Source organism: Nicotiana sylvestris, chromosome 9 (genome assembly GCF_000393655.2).
Source record: "Nicotiana sylvestris chromosome 9, ASM39365v2, whole genome shotgun sequence".
In the NCBI taxonomy this organism is placed as follows: domain Eukaryota; kingdom Viridiplantae; phylum Streptophyta; class Magnoliopsida; order Solanales; family Solanaceae; genus Nicotiana; species Nicotiana sylvestris.
Genome location: NC_091065.1, coordinates 73,585,411 through 73,594,742, shown reverse-complemented (window position 1 = coordinate 73,594,742; position 9,332 = coordinate 73,585,411). Strand labels below are relative to the sequence as shown.

The window sequence follows — 9,332 nt, the reverse complement described above, 5'->3', positions numbered from 1 at the left end:
TTCATATAACATCATCACTACGTGGAACCTCAACATATAAGAAATTCACCAAGCCGTCTCACAACTCACATGGCGCAATTTATCATTACATGAAATAGCTGACGATGAAATAACACCCCGACTACTCTTCCGTAAGGAGCGCATTACTGAAATGAATACATCTAGCCTGATATAGAGCCCATATTCACATTTAAATCCATCCACAGACCTCAAGTTGATTCTAATCGCACTGAACTAGGCTAATACCCTTTCAAAGCTCCATAATACCCCCCCCCCTTTCTCATAACACACAAGAACTACCATCATAACCGGAGTAATCCTCCCACAGTCCCCAACCCAATAAACTGAGTGCCCTCCAGGCATCAATTCTCAAATTAACGACATCACTGCAATCTTCATACTTGGTTTAACTCTTCAATCAATCAAGTGACTACATGTTACACTTACACAATCTTCCCGTGGGGCATGCTCCCACAACCTTCCGTAACAATTAACAGGTGCGTACATCCAAACAACCGGCTGCACTAATGCTGAAAAGTGATCAAGAATCCTTAACTAGGATGCAAAGCCTTTTTCACAAAACACCGATCTCGGGTGACGCTGAAGACAATACCCACTTACTTTAAACATCGAAACTCTTTTCCTGCTCATCCGAGCTCGTGACATCCTTGTCAACACCGAACTGCAACCTTGATCCTCACTTCAAATTCCACACCACCCACATCACCCCTCATGCCAATATACGATAGGACACGATTTTTGTCATAACTCCGGAGCCACTAATAGATTAACACTTCATCATATAAAACCTTTTCACTCAACTCACTTCAGGAGAACCATAGCAACACACAGGTGAATTCTCGCAACCGTAGAATATGCAAATCTCTAAGTAGTGGTCTAAGCCACCATAGCCCTTCCGGGATCCGCCTCCACATAACAGGCTATAACAGTAGAATGCTTCTGAATAACAACAATTACGGCGGCCGACAAGCCTCACACGTACCGTTACAAATAACTTGCATAACTTGATCACGCTGAAGGAACTGATCACTACCACTAATATGCCAATTCAACTATGGCTAACCAATCTATCTTCTTTCAATTTATCCTTGATTGCCCTAGAAATAATAATAACTCCATTCAATACATAACACACTCCATCCGCACTCATCCCGAGAGACCTTGAATCACGAGACCATGATGTCTCAAATCCCATGAACCATTTCATATTTCCCAAATGCTACACTGCAAGTCAAAACATCATAGAACATTCTGGGCCTCTTCTCATAAGCTGCTACAAAGCTTGATTCTTAATCGTACCTATAGGCTCGAAATCATTAGGCACCACGCTTTAACTTTTGAATTCACTAGGACCGCTGATGAGAGTCGCCCGCTCTGACTTGGCCCCGAATATAATCAACTCCATGAATCTTCTAGCACATGAATACCCTCATGATGAAGCACCCGACATAATCACTTTTCTTGAAACCCGCATCTATACAAGGCATAAATCCTGAATCCTTCCCCAAGTCTGAACATGAGCCAATAAGGCCAACTATAGCGCACCTTTAAAAATCCTTTTTCTCAAATTACCACTTATGTCATTTTCCCATAGCTGAAATAACCCATCAATATGCTAATAACCAGAAACCTCACAAGTAGTTAACCATGCAACCCAATCATAGGCGGTGGGACTCTCCCACTTAGCTTGAAGCCACTATTACATACCTCTGGAATTCACCACGATTCTTTATCTCTTATTGACATGACCTCGTGCAATTAAACCGCCAGATTCCTTGAAATCCTTCCATTACCACTTCATGAACACCCTAAATTTCCATCAACATTCACATATTCGACCTCTTACTGGAATGGCCAGTAAAATCGTCGGCAGAAGCTTCACCAACCACGCGACCACTAACCTGCTCACAGGGAATAACCCACCTGTGGAAATCACTTTCCGACATCTTCCAACGCTGCTGCACGGGGTACAATCACTACGACATCAATAACACATTCTGAGTCCAAGCTCACTCTCTAGCTGCACAAGTCATTTACCCCTCGTGGACATCAATTAAATGTGTGGCAACATCCTTCCAATTCAAAGTTATGTTGTATCCTTCTTCATTTCAAGTAGTCCTTTTTGTTATATCAAATCTCCTGCCGCATAATAGCTCATACTTCAAATTAAATCCGTGGACCCCAATCACCAATCACCAAAATTCCTAAATCATCCCAAACTCTCCTTAAGGTGCATGGTCATCCCACCACAAAGCCCATATGCAACTCTGCCACTCTCCCCCTTTGACAGAACTCACCCCTCTAATCGACCACTCGACATTTGCTTCTTATACCTGGCCTTCTAGAAATTTTAACCACCGCCTGACACTCCCCACTTGTCTTTCCTCATCCTTTACTGCTCAGCTGTTGCCTCAAATAAAATCCATCTTCGTAGCACTTGAACCCACAAATCGCTACTAACTTTAAACCTTTTCGAAGATCATCTTTCTTGAGCCGCCAACATTAGGAACACTGATTCAATTCTGAACCACCGCACCCCGCAATATCTAACAGTCGTTTCTCCAATAATATTTCACAATATCTTACCCCAAAGGCAAATTGCAGAAGACCATAACACCGATGAACTTAACACATACAATTGAGGACGACGATACTACATCGCAGATGAAAATTCCACCACGCTCGAAAATACCAAGTCTCGTTACTCCATCACCCCAAATCTGGACATTCGTAGGCCAATCGATTTTCCTCCGCCGAAAATGAAATATCAGATCTCTGAATCGTGCATTGAGTAGACTTCCTTTCAAATCATTCACCGCCCCAACACATAGGCAAGTATCCTACCATCAAGTCAATATCGTGCAATAACCACTCGTGAGCACCATAGCAACCTGTACATAGCCTTTAAGCTCTTAGAAGCACAACTATCGAGCCAAAACGATAGAAAAATCCTTCCGCAAGGCGACAACAATAGCCCAATCAACTATACCAGGAGAAACATCCCGCACCACGTCCGTAGTACCATTACAATTCTCGATTTATAACAAACGATTCACGTCGCGTAAGGTTGAGTAGGAAGGAAACAAGGGCATAAGCCCCAAGGAACCAAATCGCACGATGAGGAATCAAGAAGGGAAGTGCTCCTAACAGCCCTGTAGCCTCTCGAATATAAGTACAGACGTCTCCGTACCAATCCGCACGACTCTACTAGACTCGCTCATGACTCGTTAGACGTAAGGGAACCTAGTGCTCTGATACCATGTTGTCACGACCCAAAATTCACTAAGGGTCGTGATGGCGCTGGACACCGTTGTCAGACAAACCAACCAAAATACTTAATTAAATTCTCGTTTCAATAATTTCAAAAACTATGATTTTCCTTCAATTTCACTAGAAAAAGATAATCATTTCAAATCAAATATAAATGTTAAGAAATTAATACAAGATACCTCATAACCATCCCAGAAACCGGTGTCACAAGTGCATGAGCATTTACTAAGGAATGAAATAAAATACAGTAACTGTCCGCAATACAGAGTGGACAGAAATGAAAACACAGTAAAATACTTTGAAGGGGACTCTGCTGGCTGCGGGTCGTCCCGAAAAATGTAGCTCACTTAAGTCTCTGTGTCAACCCTGTCGTTATGCCACTAAGTCACTAGCCACATATAAACCTGTGCAACAAAAATGCACAGCAAGTGTAGTATGAGTACGAAAATAACGTGTACCCAATGAGTATCCCGTCTAATCTCGAAGAAGTAGAGACGAGAGGTCGACTCCGACACTTACTAGTGGTCCATTAGTAATATATTAATAATGCGAATAATCATGGATTTATTAAGAACGACAGTAATTTCAAATAAGTCACAAACAGGTAAAAGTTCCTCTTTATATTAAAAGTCTCCAGATTCATAATTTATAAATTTTCAATTATCTCAAACCGGGGAGAGCATATATCAATATCAATAAATCTCAAGGCAAGCAATACAAGCATGCGCAAATCATGTCGAGGACGTACGGCCCGATCCAACAATATTTAAACGGTGCACTGCCAGAGGGTCAAATGGCGCGAACCATAGATGCATCTATTTAATCTACCGAGGCATTCGGCCCGTTCCGAAATTAAACACATACAGGAAGTAAATCAAGAAGTCAACAAGGAACAATTATCCAAAAAAAAAACACAATTCTCTTTTAACAATTTTATAAAATAAAGTTTAATCCTTTTAGAAATTCATTTACCAATTCGATAGGATTTAAGCAATTCAACTGCCAACAAGATTACAGATATTCCAAGTATAGCATGCTTTTGGGTCCTAGACTACCCAAACTTACACATAATAGTAGCTACGCACAGACTCTCATCACCTCGTACGTACGTAGCCCCTACAAATAGGAACACATAACCAATTATATCACCTATGTGGACAATTACATCTTACAAGGTTAGAAAGGAGACTCACCTCGCTCTGAAGCCTATATTCTGATTCAAGAACGCGCTCAAACCTCCAATTTGGAGCCGAACGATCCAAAACTATTCAAATAGGGTAATAACTAGTCAATACATACTCAAAAGTTCATATTCTAATTATTAAACCAATTTTCCAACCGTAAATGCAAGGTTCCTAAAATTCATCCCCGGGCCCACGTGCTCGGATTCCGAAAATTTTCAAAGAAAGTTGTTACCCATAACCTAAGGATCAAGAATATATGATTTTTACTCCATTTCCTAACAAATTTAGTGGTTAAATCTTGTTTTTACATAATTCTAGGTTTTTCATCTACAACCCTTGATTTTTCCTAATTTTCATATGTTAATCTACCCATAATCCATGTATTTAACTTATGATGTTTAGAAATTACTTACCTCAATGTGCTAGGTGAAAACCCTCTTCCAAAAGGTCCAAAAATCGCCTAAGAGGATGAAGAAAATGACCTAAATGGTCTAAGTCTCGAAATTAATAGCTGGACATTGCCCTCTGATGTCGCATTTGCGACATGGGGAACGCAAATGCGAAGATTTCATCGCAAATGCGAACCCCGGCTGAACTGGCCTACTTCGCAAATGCGAAGATTTCATCGCAAATGCGACCCCCGACTGAACTGGCCTACTTCGCAAATGCGAAAAAGGTTCCGCAAATGCGAACCCTTCAGGCTTCGCAAAAGCAACCAAAATATCGCAAATGCGAGCCATCCCCCCAGCCGCCCAGGTTCGCAAATGCAAACAGAAACTCGCAAATGCGAGGTCGCATTTGCGACCAATGCATCGCAATTGTGATCATACTAGTACTAGCAGTCCCATTTCTTATCAAATCACTCCGAAGCTATCCCGAATCTCATCCGAGCCCCCGGGGCTCCAAACCAAACACCCGTACAAGTCTAAAAATATAACACGGACTTGCTTGAAGCCTCAAACCACATCAAACAACACTAAAACCATAAATGACACTCCAATTCAAGCTTAATGAACTTTAACATTTCAAACTTCTACTTCCGATGTTTAAACTCATCAAATCACGTCCGATTGATCTTAAATTTTGCACATAAGTCATATTTGACATTACGAACCTATTCCAACTTCAGGAATCGAAATCTGACCCCGATATCAAAAGGTCAACTCTCGGTCAAACTTCCTAAAACCTTCCAATTTCTATATTTAGCCAAATGACTCCAAAATGACATACGGACCTCCGAATTCACTTCCGATCGCGCTTCCAACTCCAGAATCACTATACGGAGCTATTCCTAGACTCGGAATTCCAAACGGACATCGATAACACTGAAATGCACTTCAACCCAAACTTATGAAATTTTTTCAAAAATGCTAACTTCCACAATAGGCGCTGAAACGCTCCCAAGTCTTCCAAAACTCCGGACATACGCCCAAGTCCGAAATCATCATACGAACCTGCTGGAACCTTCGAATCCCAATTTCGAGATCGTTTACTCAAAAATCCAATCTTAGTCAATTCTTCCAACTTAAAGCTTCCGAAATGAGAATTCTCTTTTCAAATCAACTCTGAACTTCTCGGAATTCAATTTTGACCGTGCGCTCAAGTCACAATACCTGAAGTGAAGCTGTTCATGACCTCAAACTGCTGAATGACGCGCTAGAGCTCAAAACGACCGGTCGGATCGTTACAAATAGCCACTAAGAATATATCAAAAAATTATAACCGAAACAATAAAATGAACAAAGAGGAAAAAGCAATGGCAAACTCACCGGCTACAAGGGCATAGCTAACCGAGAGAAGGGCACAAATCTGTTTTCTTTTTGAAGAATAAATCTGCTACTATAAAAGAAAAGATTGCAGATATGCGAGGATGACAATTGAAAAACCTTCACATCAGGTGTGAAATTGGAGCGAGAATTAGACAGATTAAGAACGAGATCAGCCATAATTTTCAGTCGTCAAAATTCAGAAGTCTGAAGAGAATTGAAAGAAATTAGGGAAAAAATGACAATAAAGCTTACGTGAAATATGAAGAGAAAGAGTGGGGGAGAGCGGCGATGTTTCTGCATCCTTGAAATTCTTCTGGAATTATATTTGAGAGAAGCCGTCGGTGAGCATTGAGATAATTATTATACATGAAAGCATTTTTATGAATAAGCAAAATGTCAATTTTGCCCTTGGTCGACCACACTTTTCTTTTCTATATAATAAAATATAATATAATAGAAATTTATTGTGGGCATTATTGCATTATTGATTTTTCCGGTTGGTTATGATTCCAATTTTTTTTTTTTGGGGGGGGGGGGGGGGCGGGGTTATGATTCCAAATTGAAGGTTGACACAAAGTAGCTAGATTCAGTTTCTTTTCACTTAAGCCTTCGATAAAGACAGAGATTGACCATAAAACACAATTAAACGGTTAGGTTTCAACAACACTTCTAGGTATTCTTCTTTTCTTATTTTTTAAATACTATTCTTTACATGTTTTTAGTCTTTTAATTGTCCAAGTGTAGTTTCTTTGTTTCATTTCTATTCACGATTATGATCATTAGTGACAACATTTCTGCTCATAAATAATGGACTAATTGATGATTTATTTTGTTTTAGGCATTTTGGAGTATTAAGATTTCTAAAAGAAACGTCAGAAGAATTCTTCATGAATGTTTAGAGCGTGCGAATCTATTTATCCTTTTTTCTCTTGTGTTATGCCTTTGGATTTTGCTTTGTTCTCTTTTTTTTCCCTCTTCGGGTTTTGTTTACTTTTTAATTACTTAGATGTCGTTAAATGGCTTTGTGAAATTTGCAGACTGGAGTTCGATTTCCATACCACACTTTTGAATATTGTTTTCTTAATTCTGTTTTATGACATTTTAGACTTTAATTAATTTTCTGAACGTATTGTTCATTTTCTATTCACCTATCACAATCACGACTATTAGTGATTTAGCATTGTTACTTCTAAAATAATTGACTAATTGATTATTTTGTTTATTTTTAGAATTTTGGAGTTATGGGATTGTGAAAAAAAAGAAGATCGAAAGATTTCATCATGATTATTTAGTTTATCGACTTAATTGTCTTCTTTTTCCTTGTGTTCTGTCTTTAGATTTGGTTTATTCTCTTCCTACTTCCTTTTTTTTATTTTCAAGTTTCATATCTTTTTTACTTATTTAAATGACACTAACGCTCTGTTTGGATCACTATTACGCATCGTTTTATAATGTATTGTATTGTACTGTATTGTATCGTTTTATGGATACAACGTTTGGATAGACTACATCATTAGATGTTGTTAAGTAATATTTTTGTGTTTGGTTTGACTATATCGTACTGTATTGTGACCGATAACTTTATCAAAATACCCTTAATTGTTTTAAATATTAAATTTATCAAAAATAACTCATAAAAATAATTTAAGAAAATATCTTTCTGCTAATTTATCACCAATTATGTAGTGTAAATATATTAAGCAATTAAAATCATACAAATTCTAATAAAATTAAATGGTAAACTAAAATTAGCAAAAGGTTTTCAAAGAATATAGATTGACCAAAAGTATATTGAAACTATCTACCGTTATTTGTTCTTTAAAAGGCACGGGAATATATAATCTCTCTGAAAAGTAAAGGAAAAATGATATGTAATAAATTTTTCTGCTGCTTCCATGCCTTGTAAGGACCCCATCTGCTCGTAAGTTCCATTAAATATGAAGCAAACCTAAGTATTAACACTCATTGACGTAATTTGGCTTCTTCCAAGCTAAAACTCATAATGTGAGTTAATGATTTTTACAGTTTAGAATACTCTATAATTATCATTCAAATGGTAAAAGTTTCATTCTTGCAGCCAATGCGGGAAGTCATTCAAGTGAACAGAAACTGATGAACGAACAAGGGAAAAAAGAGCAAAGTTTACGAATCAAAATTTGGACTACAGAAGGAATACAAAAGTATAGAATTATAAAGTAACAACCAAGGTTATAATTGGAAAGAAAAATAGGAAACAATCTCACTACATCAAATCGGTTGTTTCGTAAAATGGGGCTTTTGTTGTTTCGAAACAATGAATTTAACAATACAGTACAATCAATTTTAAATAAACAATCAAAACAATTATTATTTTGAGATAACAATACAATACCATACAATAGGTAACAACCATCCAAACAAGCTGTAATTTATTTGTGAATGTGCATGCTCGCTCGCACATGTTCTACAGTATCCCCTCCCGTAGCCTTTCTTTCCGATATAGTTGTTGGGGCACTCTTAAGTATTTGTAGGAAAATAAATATTATCTGTGTCCTTCGTTTTACATCCTCTACTCTTTAATATGGTAAACTATTGAAAAGAACATAGTCAAACTGCCTCTTCAATGATTTCATCGCTATGTGCTTTTACTTCTTATTATTACAAGTTTCAGGAGAGAAAAAATATGAGTTTGTTCCACTTTCTTCTTAAGTCTTTCGACATTATTTTTTCTTCTCTTTTATTTGTTTCTCATTTTCTTATTATAAACAACATTATTGACCTCTAAATATAATCACTAATTAATATTTATAATTGCAAAATTGAATGATGATAGGCAATAATTACGTATTTTAGTCGATCATTACACTCTAATTTATTGCACTTTAGTTGAGTTTGCGCTTTAATCGCTAGTATTTTGCACTAATTGTGTGTTTTATGCCTTGTAGGTGTGATTCCGAGCTATATAGATGTTATGGAATAAATTTAAGTGGTTTTGAGCTTTGAAGTCTGAGTAAGAGCTCAAGGAATTAAGCCGGGATCGCGTTCGGGGATCAACGGATGATAAAACAACAAAACGAAAACTCGAAGAGGCATATTGCGCACTGTCTAG

The 9,332-nt window shown here is 37.7% G+C and overlaps 1 long non-coding RNA gene across 1 annotated transcript; it reads right to left on the bottom strand.

Annotated features, from left to right (window-relative positions):
* Positions 1-3,406: 3,406 nt before the first annotated feature.
* Positions 3,407-6,585, bottom strand: LOC138877017 (uncharacterized). The gene is made up of 2 exons (XR_011402330.1): positions 6,497-6,585; positions 3,407-3,695 (listed from the first exon to the last, which is right to left on the bottom strand). It is a non-coding gene; the product is annotated as an uncharacterized lncRNA (long non-coding RNA).
* Between the last annotated feature and the right edge of the window lie 2,747 nt (positions 6,586-9,332).